The 23,041-nt window shown below is 37.5% G+C and overlaps 1 protein-coding gene across 8 annotated transcripts in view; it reads left to right on the top strand.

Annotated features, from left to right (window-relative positions):
- Positions 1-23,041, top strand: part of NLGN1 (neuroligin 1) — a 399,023-nt gene that overhangs the window by 356,033 nt on the left and 19,949 nt on the right. The window lies entirely within an intron of this gene.

The raw sequence follows: 23,041 nt of genomic DNA, 5'->3' as shown, positions 1-23,041 counted from the left end.
AAATAGTAAAAAAAAAGGTATTTTTTATATTTACAACTGCAATATTAGAGTATTTTTCTTTTCAAGCCTGAGTTGAAAACTGTATCAAAGGAAACTTTTAGTTTGGGTTGCTAAAGAAACAAGGCTTAAGTGATGATGCTGTCTGCTGTTTCTGTCATACTGCCTCCTGCCTGATTTCCCATGCTAGTAGCTTGTTAATCTGTTGGCCAATTTCAAGCAAATATGACTGAAACTAAAGGTCCAAAATTGTGTTAAGTACCTGCATGCTTCATGAGAGTGAGAAGCCAGGTAGAAGAGGAAGATACAGCTTAATGCCCTAACTGAAGGGAAAATTACCACGTGAATTTAACCCCGTTACTAGAGAGCAAAGGTCATAGGAAAACAGGTTTCGGAACTCCTGCAGCTTGTGGAAATACTTTTGAAGTAGAAACATAACAGAAGAGTTCCTCAGTTGGCATTTATGGTCAAATCCTGAGTGTACTGTCCACAGCTATTAATTTTATAGCTTTTAGCTTCCTGCTAAAGGTTCATTCAAAGCACTTTGAAACCCGATTCCGTTATTGATTACCAAAATACCAACACGTGGGGTTCGTGGAACCTTCTATCTATCACAATAAATCACTAAGTGACTCTTTTGAAAGTGCTTTTAATGAAGAAGTTCACATGTAGTTGCTGTCATTTAACATGCTGTCTCCTTTTAATATTTTGACCTGGATCAGCAGTTTAAAGATAATGTTTTTCATCATGTACAACATCAATTTTGATCTTTCCAGTGGAGGGGTGGTTTTCTTTTCTGGCAGTAAATTTGGACATAGATTTCATTTGGATCTGGTGTTCAAAGTTTCATAATCCAAGGAGGTTTTTATAATTGTTATTATTATTATCCTGTTATCTTGAATATATTTTTCCTGGGAGGTGTGGAAAAATGCTTTTCAAACACTTCCAAAATAAAAGCTGAAGCAAGGTGTTTTTCTTCCTGTTGTAAAATGCACATTTTTCTCCCTGACGTATTTTTTGAATAGTTGTTCTCAAAGTAACTGTATTAAAAGTGGAAATAAATGGAAGAAAATGCTTTAGATCTAAAAGAAGGCAAACGGAAATGAAGGTGCCATCTCTATACTGAGCATGCAGTGACCTGGGTGGTCTAATCTCCATGGGATGTAGCAGGTTTTTAGAGATTGGTATTCACCATTGTTTGGGGAGTAGCAGTAAATTACATCATATCTGCAAGTCCCGAACTATGTGTATTGGCTCCATGATGTGCTCTGCTCTTATAAAGGAATTTATTTGAGTTTTAGTAGTTTATTTTAGTTAAGGCTTTAGAAGGAACTTAAAAAAACCCCAACAATCCACAAGCCTCTTAATTGCGCTCAATAAATGACTCATTCATCCAGCATTAATTCATACATAGTATAACAACTCCTAATTTCTGTTTGATTTTAGTTATAATACTCCTTGGGCTTATTTCCTCACAATTTAAAAGTGACAGTTGCATTAACTTAATAACCTTTACAGAATAAATGAGAGAATAAATGAGAAAGCAGCAATGCCTTTAATAAATGTTGTTCATAAAATACAATTGTTACAGGATACTTAATTAGAAATATTGTGTGGTCAAAATAAGAATAGAAACGAATGAGACAGATAATGTTTCCTTGCTGGTAGCAACATCTTGAATGCTCACAGTAATTGTAATAATTCTTGTTACAACTACCCAGACATGCTGCATGCTTTGTAGCAATGTTTGTACTTTGCCTAACTTACAAATTCAGAAACTGGTGAATAATGTGTGGTGTTTTATTAGTAGCACTGTATTCACTAGGGCAGTCGAAGTTGTAGCTATGAACCTTACAGTCCTTGGCCAATATCTTGGCCATTCTACATAGACAGGAAATTTCTTTAGAAAGATCATGATCCAGAGATTTTTTTGGTTTTTTTTTTTTTTTTAAACCAGTGCAGAAGCCTGTTTTATTTGCCAAGTAATATTCATGTTTCATAGTAGTTTGGGCATAAAGTACATATTACTTTCATAAATGGGCTTTCTAGGTGAATATTTCTTCATGAGATTTAATGAAGACATTGAATGAGGAGAAGAGCATTTAGTATTTGGGAGAAGAGCAATGACAAAGATGCAGTAGCAAAAGGAAAAGAAATGCTGACCAGTGAGGGACTTCATAAACTAGAGCTTGGGATCAGCACAACATTTGACAAGAGAATTGGGAAGGAATCAAAATATAGTTTGATAGAGTTCTTGGTTAGTTGCGGAGGTGCAGCATTTTGAATGTATATTTCTGGATGCATTTTTTTCCTCTTTATTTCTGCATGTGTGGATTTCCTCATTCAATCAGATAAATCTGCTTGTATATACTAAATGGTAGATAATCTTTGTGTGAATTGCTATTAGTGAACTCTGTTGGGGGATAGTACTTAATTGTAACAAATAAAATAAAACTGACATAAAAGACAGCAATCACTTCAAAGTAAATACATTGTCCAAAGCAACTTCTTTGGCTTTTAAATGAAGGACCACCTCTACTAGGTGTTGGTTTTAATTGTTTTTTTTTGAGATTTCTTTATATATTTATTATAAATTATAAATTTATTCATATGTAAATGCATCCATTCACTGCTGAGTTGGCCCAGAACTTGAAGAAGAGCAATATCATGTTCTGAGAAGTGTCGCTGAGTGGGCTAATGATGAGAGTATTTCATGAGCCATCCCGATCTTTACTGCTTTGTAAAATTCGTAGTCCAAATATTTAGGTCGCAATGAGCACCGTAACACTGCTGATTGATTAATTCAATATCTGTAGTATTGCTTGATGCAACTGTGGAAGAAACATAAAGAAAAATATCTCAAGTTCAGCATTTTGTTAGAGGGAAGTGTCAAAAGAAGAAAAAGATTTACATTACTGAATTGAACTGTTCCCCCAGCTTAATGACTATACATAAAACACAAAAAGAACAGAGAGACGATGTAATTAAACAGTAATAAAATGTATAAATGAATTTCTAGAGAAGCTAGTTTTCACATTGTATGTCTAGCCACTGATTATAAATAAATTCTGAAAAATTAATCTTGTAAACAAATCCTGATGACTACAAATACATGAGCTGAATGAGTGGGGCATCCCTCCTTCTCCCTCTTTTTAATCTGAAAGATCTGAAAAATCAAAGATCCCTCCCCTTTGTTGCATTATAGTCCATGATCTGAACCAGGGGAAAGTATATACTGCTGCACGCAGACCGCTCCATTCATGCTTTGAGAAGGTGCATTGTTCTCCATAGACCACAAAATAGAAATAAATTTATTTAGCTAAGAGGTTCAAATAGAAATGCCAGGCAATATTAATAAAGTAAATCTAAGCAAAGATAGTTTTTTTTCCAAAGTAGCTTATGAAAGGAAAACCAAACAACCTACAGCAAGCAATACTAAACAAAAGGAAAATATTGATGCCTCAATGTAAGAGCAAAAAGCCCTAAAAATCAAAGCCAAGACAGTGTAATGCATTTTTAGGATCTCAGTCTTCTACTCAGGTAGAAGAGGAAGCTCTGTTACAGCAACCACTGATAGCTCAGTGCTGTGTGCCCTTGCACAGCAACTAGAGCTGGAAAATCCTGCCATGAAATAATGAAGCCAGTATGGACTGCAGTATTTTACATGTTGGTTTCTCATATACGTGGTCAGAATCAACTGTAGGGAAAAGGCAGCTTGATTAAAGAAAGGACTTGCAGTTAAAATTCTTTAATCAGTGGGAATGTAAAATATTCTAGGAGTTCCAACTGAAAAAAAAATCTAGCTGTGGAAAAAGAGAAAATACTTTATTTGTCAAAAGAAAATGTAGTCACAACTTAAGACGACTAGTTCGTCTTCAAGGAGGATCAGTGATTCCCTTTATGTGCTCTGAGAGTACCCAGCCTCTGACAGAGGAGAGGCGATTTCTCCACAGAAATTCTTTTGTTAATTTTTTGAAAAAGCAATTAATAATGAGCGGTGCGGAAGTTTCAATACAGAGCAGGTGCTCTGTACAGCATTATATAAATGAGGCTAGTCCACTCAAGAGTTTTTTTACATGTTCCCTCTGTTTTCCTTTAGAAGGTGGTTAAGAGTGTGCAGATGAAATATGCCACTGGTGAATAATTTGAATACATTGGGTCTCAGGACCTAGTAGTGTATCTTTACATTATAAAGCAAAACTATATGATAACCATAGTGGTAAACCATGATAAAGCATATTGATACTACAGTACTTGTCATGTCCACTGCATGGGCACAGCTGACTAGTTTAAGATAAAGCATCAAAATGAAAAAGTATTTGGAAAGAAAGTAATTTTCCGTGGTTTCCCAACATTTATTTTACAAAATATTACTACAGTATAACTGCCAAAATTTGTGTTCGTTGAAACCCCCACTTATGTCCAGATATGGGACCTCATTACGCTAATAGTATAGTATTATGTAAATGTATTTTCTATAAATGTCTAATATCTGTAAGTAGTTTAGTCTCTATGTCCCTAATGTAATATATCAAACAATAACTCATTTGTCAAAGAGAGACAGTTCATTAGTATTCAGCCATCATTTGGACAGAATAAAACAGCAACAGTATAAAAATTGATGTTGCGAAACTTAACAAATGAGAGAATAAGGAAAGTGTGATTCAGGAAATTGCAGGTCTGCCCTCAAGGGCCATTTTTAGGTCACTTGTCTGCATTTTAATATTACATTTGTTTTAGAGAGAGCCTCCAAGTTATTAGGTTGGGAGGGAAGCCAATTTGCAACCATGACATCAGTATCCAGGGGGTTCAATAAATGGGAACATAACAACACTTGGGACAGAGTCAGGGTGAAAAGGTGTAACACAGCCAACTGTGGTATTGTAACTCAGTTTTGCAATTAAATTACTGAATGACATAAACCTTAACTTTTAACGTCTTTGAATACTAGAAAATTTGCTTTTGAAATCTCTTACCTTTTAAGACAAGGAAAGAAGTAGGTACATGTGTATATGACTTGAATTCTGGTACTTCTTGCATTCACTTTAAAATTCAATTACTGCATAGATACATACAGATGTGTTTTGTCTACCTATGGGCAAGTTCGATAAGATCCAGCTTCACAGTTTTATGTTAGCCATTCTGCATAGATATTAGACATGTAATTCTCAGTTTCTTGCATGGTGTTTTGCTGCTTCTCAAACTAGCAATTTCTTCTTTTCTCACATGTGTGGGTCTGTCTTACACTGATGTGCATTATCTGAATTGTAGAGATAGATATAATTTTGACTTAGTTAAAAGAGGCATTTAAAAGGGAGATTTAAAATATCTGAAGGTACCTTGTCTCTCATCACTGCTGTAAGGGTTGCTTGAATATGAATCTCTTGTATGTGAGAGTTTGAAGGACGTTGTGTATGGCCTTTAAATACCTTGCTAGGCAAAGATGTGCTTTCTTCTCTGACTCTCAGAAAATGTCAGCAGCAGATTTTGTGAATCTGTACATATTTCTACATATTGTTCATCTCAGGTCAGAGAACAGCACTTGTGGAGTACTCTTGCTTTGGCTGTTCTGGCTGCCATCATTGTATATTGAAAAGAAATGGGTATATTCTAAAACAATCCATTGTTTTTGACATGCAATTTGTGCACATTTTACCTTTAATTGAGTTTTTGACCTGTAAATAAATGAACCAGATAGATAGGTACCTAGGTACTGAGAAATAGTTTTCCTAGATGCTTGATCCAGATGTCTCTCTTGTCAGGCTTATTCATGAGGATGTGCCTGTTCATTTGATTCAATATTCTGTTCTCCTGTTATTTTCCTCCTAAAAGCACTGTAACCTCCATTCATCAAGTCTAAGATTAGCCATCTACGGCTTTTCCAAAAATACCAAGAGCTACACAGTTGCTGTTGAATCAGAATTAGAATAAAACCTTCTTATAATGCTTTCTCTTTTATATTCAGCACCCTCATTTCCATCTTTCACAGCTAAATCGGGTTATTTAGATTACAGCAAGGTCTGAACCAACTCAGATGAACAAAATTGTCTACAGAGCCTATTTACATTTCTTTAATGAAACACTATGTTGGCTTTGTATTAAAAAGATTTTTTTTAAAAAACAAAAACCTGAATGTGATAAGCATAAAAATATTGTGAAGTAAAGATAAGCTTAAAACTGAAGCTAGTTTTTGAAGAAAAGAAAAGAAAGATTATGCTTTCAGAGCTTGATGTAGATGACAGTAAATAAAATGACACGTTGCAGCGGTCACTTTATATAAAATTCAGAACAGTTCCACAGAGGTATTTGAAATACTTATTCTGAGCACTGCAAAATACCTTCACCAATTCAGCTGCAGCTGTGATAAACATTTATAAACACCAGGCTTGTTTTAAAAAGTAACAAATATACGTGCACCTGGAATCCAATATCCAACGTGTTCCCATAAGACAGCTGTGGTGCAAACCAGCCCCTTCCCATGGAGCACTGGGATAGCAGGAGCCATGGGGCGATGCCAGCTCTGCCACTCGCACATCTCAAGTTGCCAGGAGGAGGGCATCGGGTAGCTGGCATCGTGGGAAGTGCCTGGTGATGGAGCTATCCATTTAGGATATATCAGATCTCTTTATTGTATTTTCACAGATCAAAATAAGCCAGGATCTGATTTTTTTTTTTTTTTTTTTTCAATTTTGCACAACCGTGGAAGTGGAGCCCAAATCTGAATCAAGAGTATTTCATTAGCTGGTAGATGGTAGCCAAAATATGGCCCTTTGATTTTCTCTTTAGCGACAATAACTTCCTTTCCATATGTGGAACACCTACGGAATGAATTTAAATGAGGCTGTCCTTCTTTTTCATGAGAAATGAATATTATCTGTCTGTGCATGAAGAAGGAAATACTGCAGCTCAGGCTTTAAGTCTGTGTTTTTTCCAACCTCTGCTCTCTTGATGAAAAAGATGTACCTGCCCAGTCAATCTCTAAAACCAGGGGAAAATTTAATTTGATTTAGTCCGTCCTTTTAATTATGCGGTAATTGACAGAGTAGGAGGTTTCGGATATTGTGAAAATGTGACATGAAAATATTTGATATGTGAAAAATAACCTGCCATTTACAAGGTAGGTTAAAAAACAGACAGTTCAGAACAGATGCTATATAGTGATACTCTTTTCAAAATGTCATCGCTCTGCTGTCATGCTTGCTGTGCTGCTTTGGTGAGCAAACAAGAAATGTTACAAGTGCAGCTGATGAGCAGGCAGAGATCACGCATCGAAGAGACTGAAGCGGTATTTATCTTTGGGTTAATACAATACTGAAAAATTAAAATCTAGCCTCATAAATAGCTGTTTGAGAGGTAATGAGTCATTCATCTGCAGTCTGCTAATGACTGGCTGTGCAGCTATCAGGTGTGGATTTACAGAAGGCTCTAGGATAGCCACGCTAATAACAAGTTTTTCATTTATTGTAACTTGAAATGTCTGTTAAAGGCAATATCTGATTGAGTTGTCTGTATTATCCCTTGTTACTGTCATTTTAGAACCTCTGGGGTTTTAAGGGTTTTTTTTCCTTTCAAAGGACCTCAACATAAGTGTCTTACAACAATCTCAAAGATTTTTACAAACACAATAAATGATATGTATATCATTTTATACCAGTAGACATCAAAATAATCCTCAGAAGAGAGAACTGTAATCCTCATCTCTTATGTGGGAAAAATGAGGCTTGGAGCTATGATCTGTCTCAAGCTAAGAGGAAAGGATGCAGCTGAGAAACCAAGAGAGGCTTGCCACGTACTGCTGGAAAGATGCTTTGTATCCTAACACGCTCAAGCAGTGCTCTTAAATAGCTGCTTATTTCTCAGTCGTATACTAGCTGAAACAATATACAAGAGGAAAATCCAAAATCGGTCCATGTGTAGGTAGGCAGACAGCTTGCACTTGTTACACTAGGTAGGAATTCAGCTTGCACTTGTTACACTAGGTAGGAATTTAGCCCTACTTTGTCTATTGATAAAAACAAGATTCAAACTCAGAAATACTTATTGGCCTCCTCTTTGGGGTGTTTTTTCTAGCGTTGCAGTAAGGGGATTAGTGCATATGCCAGATTTTTGGGGGTCTTCTGCATTGTGTTGTTGAAGCTCCTTGTGTGGTCAAGTTATGTGAACCAGTTCAGAGTTGCTGTAAAAGTCATCACTGCCTTTAACCCAAGGGATATGGCTTCATCACACAAAGACTGAATTTGGTCTGCACAAAAATATGGTCCAGGTTTTTGTGTCTGTTGCAAAACAAGGCACATGTTCACCTAGGACTGAAGTCCAAGAGGGGCAACCAGGTTATGACACAGGGGAGAAATCACTAATTAAAACAGAACTATAACACAGCCTGGAAATACCTCTGGTAACATTTTTGACCTTCATCTAATTGGATCCAGACACTGAAGTCTGCACTGGGTTCTTCAGGAGAGATTTTAACAGTCCTTCTCTGAAGGCTTACCAAGCCATGAAAATAAGGAGGTAGAAAGAAGTACCCCCACACCAAGACCTTGGTTTATTAACAGTTTACAACCTCCAGGGACAATGCCTTTTTGGAGCTACCTAGCTGCCCGGCAGATGGCTTGCTGCCAGGCAGACACAGAAAGTGCCTCTCCACCTTGAACGACAAATGATTCTCTTGCAGAGCCAGCGAAGTTCAACCAATTGCTGCTATAGATTAATATAGAGGGCTAGTAAGTGGGAGCTGGTGGTCATGCAGATGAAAGCAGAAGGCCCAAAATGGTGAACGGTACTTCTAGCACAGAAATAATTCAGTCACCTTAATCAGGCTTTGTGGATGCAGAGCTATCCAAGTTCTGCAACTTCTCCTCAGCTGAAGTCCACAGAAAGCTTATTTCTAGTGAATAAGAGTTCTGAGTTGTTCATGTTTACAGATGTTCATCTGATAGAGGGTAGTGTATTACCAGCCTCCAACTTTCCAAATCTTGAATTTCCTGGCTGGTGAACTATTAAAATGCAGATTAACTAAACTTCAAACAGATTTATTGCAGATGGCTCCTGCAAAATCCTTTTGGATTACCTGCCTCCGGACATCATTTCCTAGTCTGTAGGGGTTCATTAAGGACAGATTTAAATGTGTTCACTGGGAAAAGGCCAGCAGGAAGAGTATGTTGAAAATTATTCATATTATTATGCTTGATCTAGTGATACAGACTTACCTTTCAGGAACTCTTAAGTTTCTTATTTGCAATAATGAATAAGGCATGCAAGCATGCCTCATGTATCATGGTTTTGTTTAAGAGTGCATTTCATAACCTTTGAGTTATTTGTGGCAAAGAAAGTAGCCTGTGCTCAGAGTGCAAAGAGAAAAAACAATAGCCGCAATGCATGCCCCTCTTAGTTCTCAGCTGCAGCAACTCTCTATTTTCCTGTGAGGAGTGCCTTGAGATTCAAAACATAGCCATGAAGCATTTTGCTTTGCTTCTGCCATCTAACCCGTTTCAAGATACAATTAGCCTGGGGTTAGATCTAAGGTTTATTTCATTATGCTTATACAAACAAAAATAGTGATGTTTAGACTGACGTGATTCACTAATTGTACTGCCACTTGGTTTTTACAAATTGGCTCCAAAGCTCTTAAGTTTTTTTTGAGATGTATTTAATCTAAATTTATGCAAGAGCACTGTAATGACTTCTCCTTCAGACTACAAGGGGTTTTTAATCACTTTCAACATTTAGCCCCTGATTGGGCAAAGCACTCTAGATGTAAGTACTCGGGTGCTCAAACTACTCGCTGAATTGGGTCTGAAGACTAAATGCTGAATTCTCGGTTGTCTCAGGTTTTTAAACACAGTGGAAGTGCAGCCCTACGAACAGGCATCATCTTGACGCTATTTAGCAGATAGGCAGTAAATTGGAGCCCTCGATGGGGCTGGCGGTACCATCTGACCAGCAGAAGCCAGGGTCGTTCTTGAGCTCAGCTCTCTCCCTGCCGTGTGCCACTTCAATGGCACACTCTTGCCTCTAGATTTTATTCTGTACTTACACAGGCTAAATATAGAAGTCCTCCTAAGTTGTTTGAAAACGCTTTCCACTTCAGATCTCTAAATGTTTTATTCATTATTGCAAATGAGAAACTTAAGAGTATTTTGACAGTGTCAAGCATGCAGTCCAAATACTCTTCATAGGATCCTGATCCAATTTACTTTGACTTCGGTGAGTACTGAAGCCAGTTTCAAACTACCTATTTCCAAGCTGAAGCAGCATATTCCATTGACAAGGACTTGCCAGAAAAAGCTGCCAAGCACTGAGGAGCATTCAGCCCTTTGGGCTGTAGACTAACTTGTCTATGAGCTGGCTATAGTCTAACAGATACACTTCAAATATTGAACCCTGGTCTCCGCTGATGAAAATTTAGTGCATTAAAGAGTGACACCAGTTTGTTCCTCTGACTAGTGCTGACCCTCACACCTGCTTCAACAGTTTTGTATTCAGTCGCTGTGTGCTGGAAACCAAATTCTCAACCATGTTTCCTTCTAAAATGTGCTCCTCCACTCGTGCGAACAGATGTTTTTGCAGCTACACTTGTGCAGGTTAACAACCACAATAGTAAAGTGCATGCGGGTTTTAGAGTTTATCCCCTTGAGCTTTCATAAATGCTCTTTTCAGGCTCTAATAGCATAGCTGATGTGTGTGTGCAGGTGTCAGTTGTGTTGAAGTATGCTTGCAGGCATTCATGGCTGCACAGGATTGATGAACATGGCAACTGGGGGTTGAATAGCAGGTGCTGAAAAACTACCCTTTTTTCTTTTGGTTTTTAGTTTTCCAGAGCTCTTTAACTGACTGCAGAACTATTCAATCGTATTACAAATACAGCTATTTTTCATAGCATTATAAGCATAACTACCATGATTGCAGTTTTAATCTGTCATGGATTTGATCTCACCATCTAACAAAAAAGAAAAGTTTTATTAGCAGCATTTTCTAATAATGAATTTTTAATCGTAAATGCCTGCAAACAGGAGTTATTTGCCAAATTCTAACTGGTAAACAACACGAATGCTTCATATGCTTCTGTAGCCACTTTCAGAAGATGCTGCCAAGGTACATAATGCATCAAAGTTTGCATTGAAAAAGGAAAATCAATCAGTTCAGATACTGTTTCAGCCTGAAGCTTGCTGTCATGCTTGGATGTTTGCTTGCCTTCTGAAAAGGTTGGGAGCCATTTCCTCTCCTGGTTTGGGAAAACTTGCATGACTGAGCCCTCCTCTGTGGGTTATGTGACCCCTGGAGAGCCCAAGATCTCTGTTATTTTACTTTCAGTGAATGAAGAACAGTAGATATATAAATGTCAGTAGAAACAGGCAAGAGCTACTAATCAGAGTAAAATCTGGTCGCTTGGTCTGGTTACGTAATGGGTTGAGTTAATTTTGTTGTCTCTGGAAATAAAGGGAGGCACGGAGGGGAGGTTTCCTAGATGGCAGTTCATGGCAGAAAATGCAAAATTCTTCAGCAAACCCTGACCCTTGCTTCTAAGGCCTTATTGAAATCACGTGAACATCCTTTATAAAAAAAATGCCTTTTTCTAGAGAGCTATACAGAGGATCTGAAGCATATTGTGCACTCACATTCCAGGTTCTCTAACCTTCTGCAATAATTGGCAGCTAGCCTGCTTCAAGGATAAAATTTATAAAGCAGAGAAAGCCTCCCATATGCTGCCCTTTTAAGGAAAGTCTTCTCATTACTGGAAAGCAGGAGCACAGTGATGGTAAAATACTGTAAGGATCATTTATCAATCATGCTATCAGCAAAGCTGCAGAAACACAGAACTAGAGAAATTAGACAGGGAGAAGCTCTATTTTTCATCTTCATCTCCCTATTTCCACCAATGCAAAACTTTCTGGTGCTTTATATCTCTTAGTTTTAAAAGTTCAGATCAATGAGGTATGCCACCATTTCTCTCGGGAAACTTTCCCTCATTTTTAGCCGTTCTCATAACCAAGAAATATATTTGTTACCCGTTCTTATTTTGGTGCTATTGTGTCTAGTGATAACCTTATGTGGCAACCTGAATAATTCATACTGTAATGTACCTGTCATCCCTAGGGTGTTTTTTGACCAAACTATGTTTGTTTTAACTTATGTTGTTTACCCGCTTTTTAATCTTTTCCAAATGTTTCCCCCTTCAGCACCTTATAATTTTTTTTTCTCTTTTGTGAGCTTACTCCCATTTGTTTTTCTTTTGTATTCCAGATAAGAAAGACACACTGTGACACCTGGGTTGTTTAGTACCTTTCAACTGCTAAACAAGTGCTGAGCTGCATTTGCAGAAGCATCACTTTTGGCTGCTATATGGCAATGCAAAGCTGTGATGGACTTAACTGGGGTAGAAATGGAGAAATCTCTAACATCATTATCGTATCTCCTCCTATTTCTCCCCAGGTTTAGCAGTCTGCATTTTTTCTGAAGCTAATCTTTCTTCACGGTGTTTTTATACTCTCCACCTCTATTTTATTGCTGCTGTGTTCACAATCCCCTTTCCTTTTTAGTGTCATTGGTTAATTTAACTGATCTTCTTCCTTCTTCCCTATTATTTGTCAGGGTTTTAAATGAGGTGCTAACCCCATTTTTTGTGATGCTCCCTTCAATACCCTGTACCACCAACATGGTTCCCAAAATCATGAGCTCAGTCCACATGAACTTATGAAATCTTCAGGTCATATAGGAAGCGTCTGAATGAAAGAAGCAGACAATCATAAGCAAGGAACAAAATTTGACAAACAGCATTCAATAATCGCAAATACAACTGTCAGCTCTATGCTGATGAATCCCAGATGTACCTCTCTATTCCCGGCTTCTTGATTTCCCCTTCCTGACTCTCAACACTCTAATTATTGGGAGGGTGAGAGCTTTGTTACTTCATCCTTCCGGCTTTCTTCTGTTTCTAAGAAAAGCAAAAGTACATTCCCAGTCTTCTAATATTTCATTTGTTTTGGAGTTTTCTTCCCACTGAATAATTGCAGTGTTCTTTCCACTTAACGAAACGGTTTCAGTTTTCTCTCCTGTTTAATGAGTGGGAAGTTAGCAGTGAAGAGGAATAGTCCATTGCTTTGGTCTGTAGCTTAGGAAATCTGTGAGAAGGAAAGGGAAGACTTGTGAAGGCTGTCTGCAGACTCAGGAATGGTCTTCGTTTTGTTTTTGTAATTTTATTAGAGTACAAGGCTTAGTAAATTAAAACAGATTCAGTTCAGCAGAAGGTACTGTTCTTCAAATGCTATAACTTTTTGTTTTCCCAGACAATTATTTTTCAAAACTTAGTTTTTAGCTTGTGTTTTATATTTTTTCCTCAAATTTACTTAGGTTTATGGTTAGCAATCTATAAGGTCTAAGAGGATATTATATAAGTTAGGTAACCACGCAGAGACTTGTGCATTCTGATTCTTTCGTTGTTCTTATTGTAGCGTGAATAAGACATTTTTAGATGGCCATTAGTGTTGTATTGTGTCATACTAATTGATTAGATTGTGCTTTTCTAAGTAATTTACAGTGATCTCTAAAGGGTATTGCAACAGCTCCACAGCACCATAAGAATTTGTACGTTTTACAGATAAGTCCATTATATGGAGTCATGCACGTAGGATAAACAGGCAGCACAAGTAGGCTTTATCAGCGTAGGGCCCCCAAGGGTTGTACACAACACAAGAAAATCCAATTAGAGCCACAGGGACTTTTTTCAATCTCTTAATCGGCATTGCAGCACTGCAGATGGATATTATTGCCCACTACTTAAACTTTATTACTCCATTTTTCTGTCTGTAGCCCTCCGCCTTGCCAACCCACCTTGAAGAGACGGCAGGCAGAACCATATAATACTTTTTATGATCTTGGCATCTGCACTGTTTTGTCGCATGAAAGATAAGTAGGGTTGTGACAACAAAGAGGAAGCCGGCAACCCTTTAAGTTGGTTTTACAAGTGCGGTTTGCCCTGCATCCCAATGACAAGAGCTAGCTGATCCTCCTGAACAAGGCTTCGCCTGCCCTTAACGACTGTAAACAGAATTTGCAAGACCACCTTCTTTTTGAGGCTAATGCTTTGAAAAGAGGAGGCAGGATGATCGAGGGCAACGGAGCAGGCGTTGGCTGCATTCAGGCTCCGGTCTGCACAGAGGTACAGATTCATTGTGTGACCTTGCATTGAGTCACTTGACTTCCAGTGTTTCAGTTGTGCTATAAAATTGACTAAAAGCAGGGCTTAAACCAGACGCTGCATCCCGGGTAAATAATATACTCAGAGAAAACATATAGGAGGAGGGGATTATGTTTTTGTATCTTAAAATACCTTTCCTGACAGAGAGGGTGGGTTTGCTATGGATGAATAATCTGTTAGCATAAATTACTGTTATTTTCAGTGATGGCTTACCAGGTATATGTATCAAAGAATGATACAGTCTGCTTGATTTTATGGTACATTAACTTTGCCAGAATGCATTTATTATATTTAAAACCTGCTAGGTACCTGCAGTGGGAACAAAGATTGTATAATTATTTTTTCTTTAGCTTGTGGGAAACCGAATGCTTTGAATATAAAAGATTCTAGGGGTGAAAAGTTCATTCTCTTCACCCCTCCCTGGTGAGGTATAGGCAAAAGGTAATCTGATTACTAATTTGAAAACAGACGAAAGAAACCAATATAGTGATGAAATAACTGCTACTTCCATTTCTGCCCTTTGTATTATTGGAAATAGTAAATAGATGCAATAGCTGAGCTGTGAAGCAAATCTTTCATTATTTTATAATAAGCATCTTCTCCAATCAATTAATCACTCTGGAATAAATAGCTTCAGGGTTTTGATTTTAAAACATATATGCAAGATTTTGCTGCAACAGCAATAAACAGCAGGAAATGTACCAATGTTCAGTCCCTGTTTTAAATGAGGAATGCACAGTCTATGGAATTAATGGAAATATCTTCATTAAGTTCACTGGCTTCATCACCTCAGAAAACAATCATCTGGCCTTGAAAGTGTTGCAAAATCCCCACGAGCAAATTCATAGGCAGTGATGGATAAAGGTTTCAGTTTTGGATGGCTTTTCCATACAGGTCTTGGGTAAGTTCATTCTCACATCCCAACTTGCTTACTTTATTATCTGATCTCTTATCATTTGTGTGATAATAACTGTGTCTCCTTATTTACTCTATTTTGTACGCTGGTCAATACCTGCTCCATCTATGTGGGGAAAAGGTGTCCGTATGGATACTGTGATATGCAGAAAGCTGTCTGATCTTTATTTGCCAACATTGAAACTCATTGATTCTGAGATACATATATATATATATGTATATATATATGTATATATATATATATATTTTTTTTTTTTAAAGTTAAACTCACCACTACAGTTTGAAAGCAGAGAACAACTTGGTACTTCCACAATTCCTCCTACGCTTGGAACGAGATAAGGGATTAAAATGATACATATTTAAAGTGTAAGAAGCCTGAAGCCCCCAAGCAATAGCAAGCCAAAGAAGACAATAAGTACTGTGGTCTAGACATGGACATTGTCCTTTGCTCTGTGAAGGGAGGTACAACCCACAATACCTGTGAGCTTATCAGAAATAGCTTTTAAGTCACCTAAAGCACCGTGAATGCAAAAGTACCAATGAAAATAATGGTCACATAGTTACAAATAGCGATGTGTTGTACTACACAGAGGTCCAAACAAGCTTGCTTTTCTTATGTCTAAGTTTTTGACTGTTCAGCTATAGCATTCTTTTACTTGACATTTTTTTAGTACATAGCACCTTTTCTCCATGCTCGGTATCTATTTTGACATAGTTCTGGGAAGAAGGACAAAGGTAGAAGGAGGCATAAACTCTTGTACATGGCCAGCTCCCAACAGCTATCAGGAAGTGATTTACAGTACTGAAGTAAATATTTTTCATACCTTGCACAGCATTATTTGTGTTCAGTCACTTTTACTGTGAGATATAACATGTTGTTGACTATGATGTATACATATTGTGAAACAATAGCTGGGGCACAGCGGTATTTAAAAATGGTTTAGAATGAAGTGGACACCAATATATGTGGTTTAGTTTTTACCACATATAACTAATGACACAGGGAAACTTTATATAAGCTATATATTTAAAGAATTGAAGAAGTATTGAGAGTATTGGGGAAAAAATATCAGTTCAAGTTTTGATCAGATCCACCTCCATATAGACTGTGATAGCTGGAGACTGACTCATTGACAGCAACAGGGAGCACAGTATTCCAGCCACTGTAATGCTTTTAAATGATCTTCCATAATGCTGTTAAATAGTCTTCCAAACCGACAGCAATGAATTGTAATTTTGAGGAGAAGAAAGAAAGATACAGTAGAAGTTCTAGTTTCTATCCTAGAAAGAAATATGTTATCTTAAAATTACTGAGACTAGCTCTAAACATTTAGGGACATATTCTACTTATTTCTTAAATCATGTGATTTTTCCGTGAGAATTAGCAAAACATTTTCAAAATTAATATTTTGAAATTACGATTCATCATCTTTTTTGAATTTGACTGATGGACCATTGAAAAGCAAAAACCATGGGGTGCCTTTTGTTCTGATGGAGGAAAAGAGCAATGGCATACAGAATGATACCAAATGAAACTGCTAGTTGTTGAGCCACTCTCTTCCTTTCTATGGTCTATGTAGTCAACCCATCACTGCTGTTTTCAGAAGTTAACAAATTAAGAGAGATTAACTTTCTTTATTCAGTAACTGTCTCATGAGTAAAGAACAAGAATATAAGTACTTTAACTGTCAAGTGATGTTCTGCACCATTGACTACAAAGTTATGCACATGTTACGTTAGAAGTTGAGAAATCGTATAAAGATTAATCAAGCCAGCACAGCAACTCATTGTATCACACTGATCCTCCACTGAAAACAGCTGGTATTTTGCTAGCAGTACATTGCTAGAAATGGGACATGATTCTATATTGCAGTGTCAGAGATGCCTTTGTTAACCGAAACAATCCTCGGAGTCAGCAGAATTAATGTTGAATATAAATACATTTTCTGACAGATCTTGAGCATACCAAGAATGCAATCCGTTGCAATCTAGCAGATGCGCTTTACATTCAGTAACTTTGTCAGGATGTTGCTTGAGATCTGATGGTAATTACTGATGTGTCATTTGGGGTGTGTTGTTGAGCAAAGTCTGTTAAAACTCAATTTATTTCATCAGTTAGCACCCAGCTTGCATTATACAGTATGTTAAAAGAACGTTCACACTGGAATTCTAAAGGTGGGCATGTGGTTGCAAAAAATCTTCAAAATGTAATGGCCCAATAATTCTTTAGCTATTTCATTGCTTAAGTCTACCAGGTCCTCTTTCTGGCCTCGTAATTCAGAGGCAGGTTCAACTACCTCTTCCACCACAGCTCCCTTCTATAATCCTGGGTGTGTCACTCCCCTCTTTGTGCTCTGTCTCCTTGTTCCTACGAACTGAGTATTACTACTACCACCTTATTATTCAGGGGGAGGATAAAAACATAACATACTGTAAACCATCCTGATTCCAGAGTAATTCAGGACAACATACAAATGGCATAGAAAGGAAGAACAGTAACAGACTTTTTATATTTTGTTCCCTTAACCTGCTCCCTTAAAGAGCAGATCATGACTGAAATCAGAGTAGACCTTGGGACTTGGCCTTGCTTACGCACCATATGGAAATGTCTGACTTAGAAGAGGGAGAGATGGGAGATGTTGTGGAAGGAGGTGCAGCAGCTCCAGGAGAACAGGGTATCCTCTAACCGGCTACTGCAGGTTTTGTAAAACATTTTTTTTTTTTTTAAAGATTATGATACTGCAACAGCATGGGCAAAAATCTGCTCCTCTTAGGCTACTGAGAAACTGTGAGTCATGTTGGTTTAATAAACTGACTTTTAATGTCATTTCACCTTCCCAATTTTTCTTTCCCACATGTTGAGTCCTTTCCTTCGCACAAAGCCTAAGAAAATGCTTTGTTATCTCTAACATTGTTAAGACCAGGGCCGTGGTGAGGTTTTAAGCCTTTTACAATAACAAACAGCAGCTAAAATCACCGGTTAATACCTACTGTCTGCAATCTTTATTTTCAGATGAGGTGGCCTTTAGTCCTATCAGTTCATACCTCCTGCCTTCAAGCACTGTACATGAATGAGGTTTACTGGCATAGTCCTGGCTTTATTTACCTTCCATAGGTAATGATATTTCTTGGCCTGGAATGAAACATTTTCCCATTGTAAATAGCACAGATACCATTGTACTGCCTGTGCAAAAAATATTAGGTTTAGTGACAAGCTTTGCATACATAACATAATCCCTTGAAGGCCCAAATTCTGTGACTTTTCTCCCATTGAGTGTATCTTCCTATACAATTAAGGAGGCTGTTTTCAGTTATTTAAGAGAAATAAGTGCAGCAGAATAGAGCCTTAAGAAATGAACATTAGTTATCCCAAAAGGGACCTAGTGAGAACGGAAGCCGAAAAGGGTCTACACAGTTTAATTCACGCACCACCTCTTTTGGGGAAAATTAGCACAGATTAGATTTTCCAACTCATTTGAGGCTAAGAAAGTGCCTTTAGAACCTGTAGTATTTGGTTAAGTGTTAAAAACAAATTAGCACCATTTTACTTGCTGTGTGAATACTGTGCACATGAGTTCACTTTGTAGTAAGCTACAAGAGTTGCAATGGCAAAATAGAAAACTGATGTCTCTGAGTGAGCCACTCTTTACCATAATGTTTCTTAGCTGCCTTATAGAAGTGCTTGACATTCTTGTCCTCTTCTGAGCACTGTTTTGTTAGATGTGACCGTTTTGTGTAAATTCAGTTCTTGCTCAGGGCCGAGAATTTGTTCCCTGTGACCTCCCATTCGTGTTCCTTCTCTCAGTTTGGCTGCAAGTGGGTGTTGTAAGCTTCAAGATACCTAATTTCATCCAAATGTGAGTAACTGAAGAATATTACCCTCCCCATAAAAGAATCCTCCTACTCAAAGACCATGTAATTGTATTGTATCGAAGTATTAATTTATAATTGTAGAGTAGCTTTCAAAAAAGTGTTAGATTTTAAAATACATGACAGAAAAATGAAATAATTTAGGTTTTGTTGGTTTTACTTTCCTCACTTTGCTACTTAGCAGGTTTGTGTATTCTTATGGCAAAAAGGTGAAACTAGCCATGCTAGATGAGGCTGTTATGTGGTGCTCTCCAATTAGGCAATATTGAATACCTGGCTTCCTACTGTGGTCCGAATGCCGGGGCAGTAAATGCAAAGTCAGCATCTTTAACAGTATATTTACCTCAGCTGGACACTGGTTTTCTTTCACTGTATTTGTTGCAGAAATCTTTAAATGTAGAGCAATCTCAGTTATTGGGAGCTGGATGGCATTATGTGCACACATTTTTCTTTTCAAAAATTTCCAGAATCTCACTTCAGCTTCCAGTCATCTCACATACTTAATTATCTGAAACGTCAATTATTTTCTGCTACCCATTAAATATTACTTAGTTTAGTCACTTTGTTGATGCTGTATATTTGATGCAGTATCTACAAATGCACTTACTAATGTCATGCTTTTACATATCTCAAAAGATTAAGGGCCTGGAATCACAGCCTTGCTTGGTTTCAACTGGCAAATTTTCTTGACTTCGCTAGAATTAGTTAGATTTAGAATAGCAATGAGCCTGGCCCATCTGTAGATGGGTATATGCATATTTTCAGATGATGTAATGGTAATGCATATGATACTCATTGTGGAGTGGAACGAAAGGATAAAACAGCTTATGGAAAGCTAGAGCTCTGCATTTAGTTGAGCCTGCAGTAGGCAATCTTTCAAAGAATTCTCTAATTGTAACAAAACAGAGTAAAAAAATTGCCTTTCAGCAACTGAATAAACATTTGAGATCGGTATTGGAAACAGTACAGGCATTTTTGTTTTGGTACTTTATTGGTGAATGCAACTTTATTTAGTGAAGCCTGAAGATCAACATGCTGATAGCATGTGTCCATGTGTGCCCACACGTTTAGTGTTTCTTACTATTACCTTTAAATAAAGGTATTTCAGCTTTGCTTTTGTGGTTTCAAGGTGCTAACTGAAAAGCGAAACTTGGAGTACTACAACATTTGTTCTTCTGGTACTCCAAAAGCCTACTTTGAGTTAATCGGTGATTTTTCACAGACGACATCTAATCTATAAGTATAAATTACTTTGCACTCTTATTACGCCTTAATTGAAGTGCACCAATGTGAAATGGCAATGGATGGAGCTGCAGTGATTCTAGCCTCAATTAACTTTGGGTGGATTTGAGGCTTTTTTCCTTCCTTTTCCTTGGACTAAGGACAATTCTTTGACATCTTGTATTTATCTAAATTGTTGCTAGAAAAGTTAGGGGATGTGCATACGACCAGCTATTTTATAAGACTGCTCTGAAAAGATACATAGGAGTTGTGTGTATGATTTATATATTAATACATATCTTTTATGTCCTACTGTTTTGTGTAACAGCTGTACAGTCAGCAGTGGCCAAATCCCTCAGGATTCTGCTGGGGAGGAATAGTTTAATAGCAATCATTTTTTTTGATAAATGGCAGTTACCATCTCTGTAACAGCTACCCTCATCCCATTCTTGACTTTTCTTCAGCTCTCTGCCTTTAAGACCCAAAATGTGTGTTGCAGCACAGTAAAATCATTGTGAAGAGATAAAGTATCTTGCTCCATGGAAGAGGAAACTCAGACACAGCAGAAAGCAAAAATTGTACTGGGAGAGGCAGGATGCCGCGTAATAGAGAACAGGCATATGGTGATGCAGTTAATTCTTATTTACTTCACATTTTACCAGAACTGATAGATATTTACCAGAAAATTAGATTTGATGCCTCTGTCTAGGCATATATGCTCTTACAAATGTTTCTGGTGTTCAGTTAATAGCGATGAAAACAGTGTAAGAATCTGGCTAGCACAAGGCTGTGTATGAAGATAGCTGTTTGCAACTTCTGATGCAGTTTTTGTTACAGACCTCTCAGAGTTTTCCCTTGTGGCTCAGACGGTCATAAAGTATGTTTGCATTTGCTCTTAATTGGTTTGCTTTTCTTAGTGATCTCTGGCCCCCGAGAAGTAGTCCACAGGCTTTTAGAGGTCCACAGGTCTAAGTCGAAAACCTGCTATGTTTCTTAGCTTTCTCACAGTTGGACAAGTCCTTTTCTCTGGGTAAGAACAGATTCAGCATCTCTGCCATCATAAACACAAATGGCAGCTGCAATGACAAGCCGTGATATGTAACCTGATGGGCTATAATTAGTCGCGGTGTGCTCCAACATGCCTCACTTTAAATTCAAACTGAAACTGGGTTGCTGCTTTTTCTGCTTACTTTTTCTTATCAGAAGTTATTCTTCCAGGCAGGCTAAGGTAGCCACAAATACAGTGTCTTCAGTAAGGCAAACATGCCTCTAGGTGTTTAAAGGGACAGAGCAGACTGTCATCTTTCTGATCCCTGTGCTACCGCTGAATATTGTATCGCAGCGAGGAAACAGATGTGGCTGCGATGCCACAGGTGGGCCAAGGAGTTGGTCGACCAAACAGCGTCTGTGGAGAGCACGGCAGGTTGTTATCACAGGGGTAAAAATATTGCCAGGTATTCCCGAGGATTTGTCAAGCGATAAATGGATTGTGTGCCCCCAAGTATATTTCAAAGAGCATACTGGACACATATATAAATTCACATGAATAACAGAACTCCAAGAATAATGTTGATACTGATCAAATAAGATTAAGCTTTGCAAAAAGAGAAGGGAAGAGGAAAGGGAGAGGAAGAGAGAAAGAAGAAAGATGGAAAAGCTTTATTTCTCAGGCTTTCCCAAAACTTATTTAAATTCCCAGTACATTTAAAGGATCTATCTGCCCTGATCAGGCTACGGAAGTCAGATCTTGATTATTTAAGTCTCATGTGTTGTTTAACTCACACATCCAAAAGCGAGAAGGCATTTTTGTGATGATCTGGTATAACCTCCACCTGTATTATCCTGTTCATAAAACTTTCCTGAATTAAGTCTTCTCTGAACAGTGACATATATTTAGAAAGCTTCCAGTTCTGATTTAAAAATGCAAGTGATGCCATCCTGAATGCAGTTCTTGGTAAATTGGTCCAATGGTTAATCTTTTCTATTTATTTTCAAATAAGGAGGTTTGAGTTCACAGTAAATTAGCACCATAATTTCTGTGTTCTGATTGAAAGATTGCACTTTCAAATAGCTGCTAGGCTTCTAACTAGTGATTTGCATATACAGTTTTACATGAAGATTTCTGACTTCCCTTTCATCAGCTCATAGAATATATATTAGCATTGATTGGACCCTCATGGCAAATCTCAACACTGTGAAGAAGTATCAAAAATTATTGTTCTGTCCCTCTCAATGGAACTCATAATTATGATTTTTTTATTTCTAAAATATGAGTTTTCCCTTCTAGTGAAATTAAACCCATACTTTCTCTCATCCACATACGTATTCAAAATTCTGAAAAACTGTGTGGTATTACTGAAAACATATACTAATATACAACCAGAGTGACCATTATAAAGCAAAGATGATTTCCAGGCCTAAGTTAGAAAAAGCGTTCTCTGGCATGTACCAATCAATTAAAATGTACTACGTAAAAGATGCTTTTGAAAGCTGAATCTGAACTACATGTAGTTCGAAGTAGCTGCACATATTACACAGGTCATTATATAGCAAAAAAATCTTAAATATATTGAGTAGAAAGGTCTTCAAGTACCATCTGGGCAATCTTGAGATAATGAACTCATTTTGCGCAAATCTTGAAGGAAAATGGAAAGCAGACTTTTTTATGGGGTCAATTTTGATTTTTAAAGCCTTGCACATTAAAAACATTGATATTTGTTAACTCTCCACTATAACATGTTTTCCAGGTTTGTAGCTGCTGCCTTTAATTGTATCATCTGGAGTTAAAAGTTATGGCATATTGCATGAAAGAGTGGCATATCTTAGTGCCTTGTTCCTGAT

Source organism: Nipponia nippon, unplaced genomic scaffold, assembly GCF_047370975.1.
Source record: "Nipponia nippon isolate SJK-2023a ecotype South Korea unplaced genomic scaffold, ASM4737097v1 scaffold_7, whole genome shotgun sequence".
Taxonomy (NCBI): domain Eukaryota; kingdom Metazoa; phylum Chordata; class Aves; order Pelecaniformes; family Threskiornithidae; genus Nipponia; species Nipponia nippon.
Note: the sequence above shows the minus strand (reverse complement) of the source record. Positions and strands in the feature narration are given on the sequence as shown.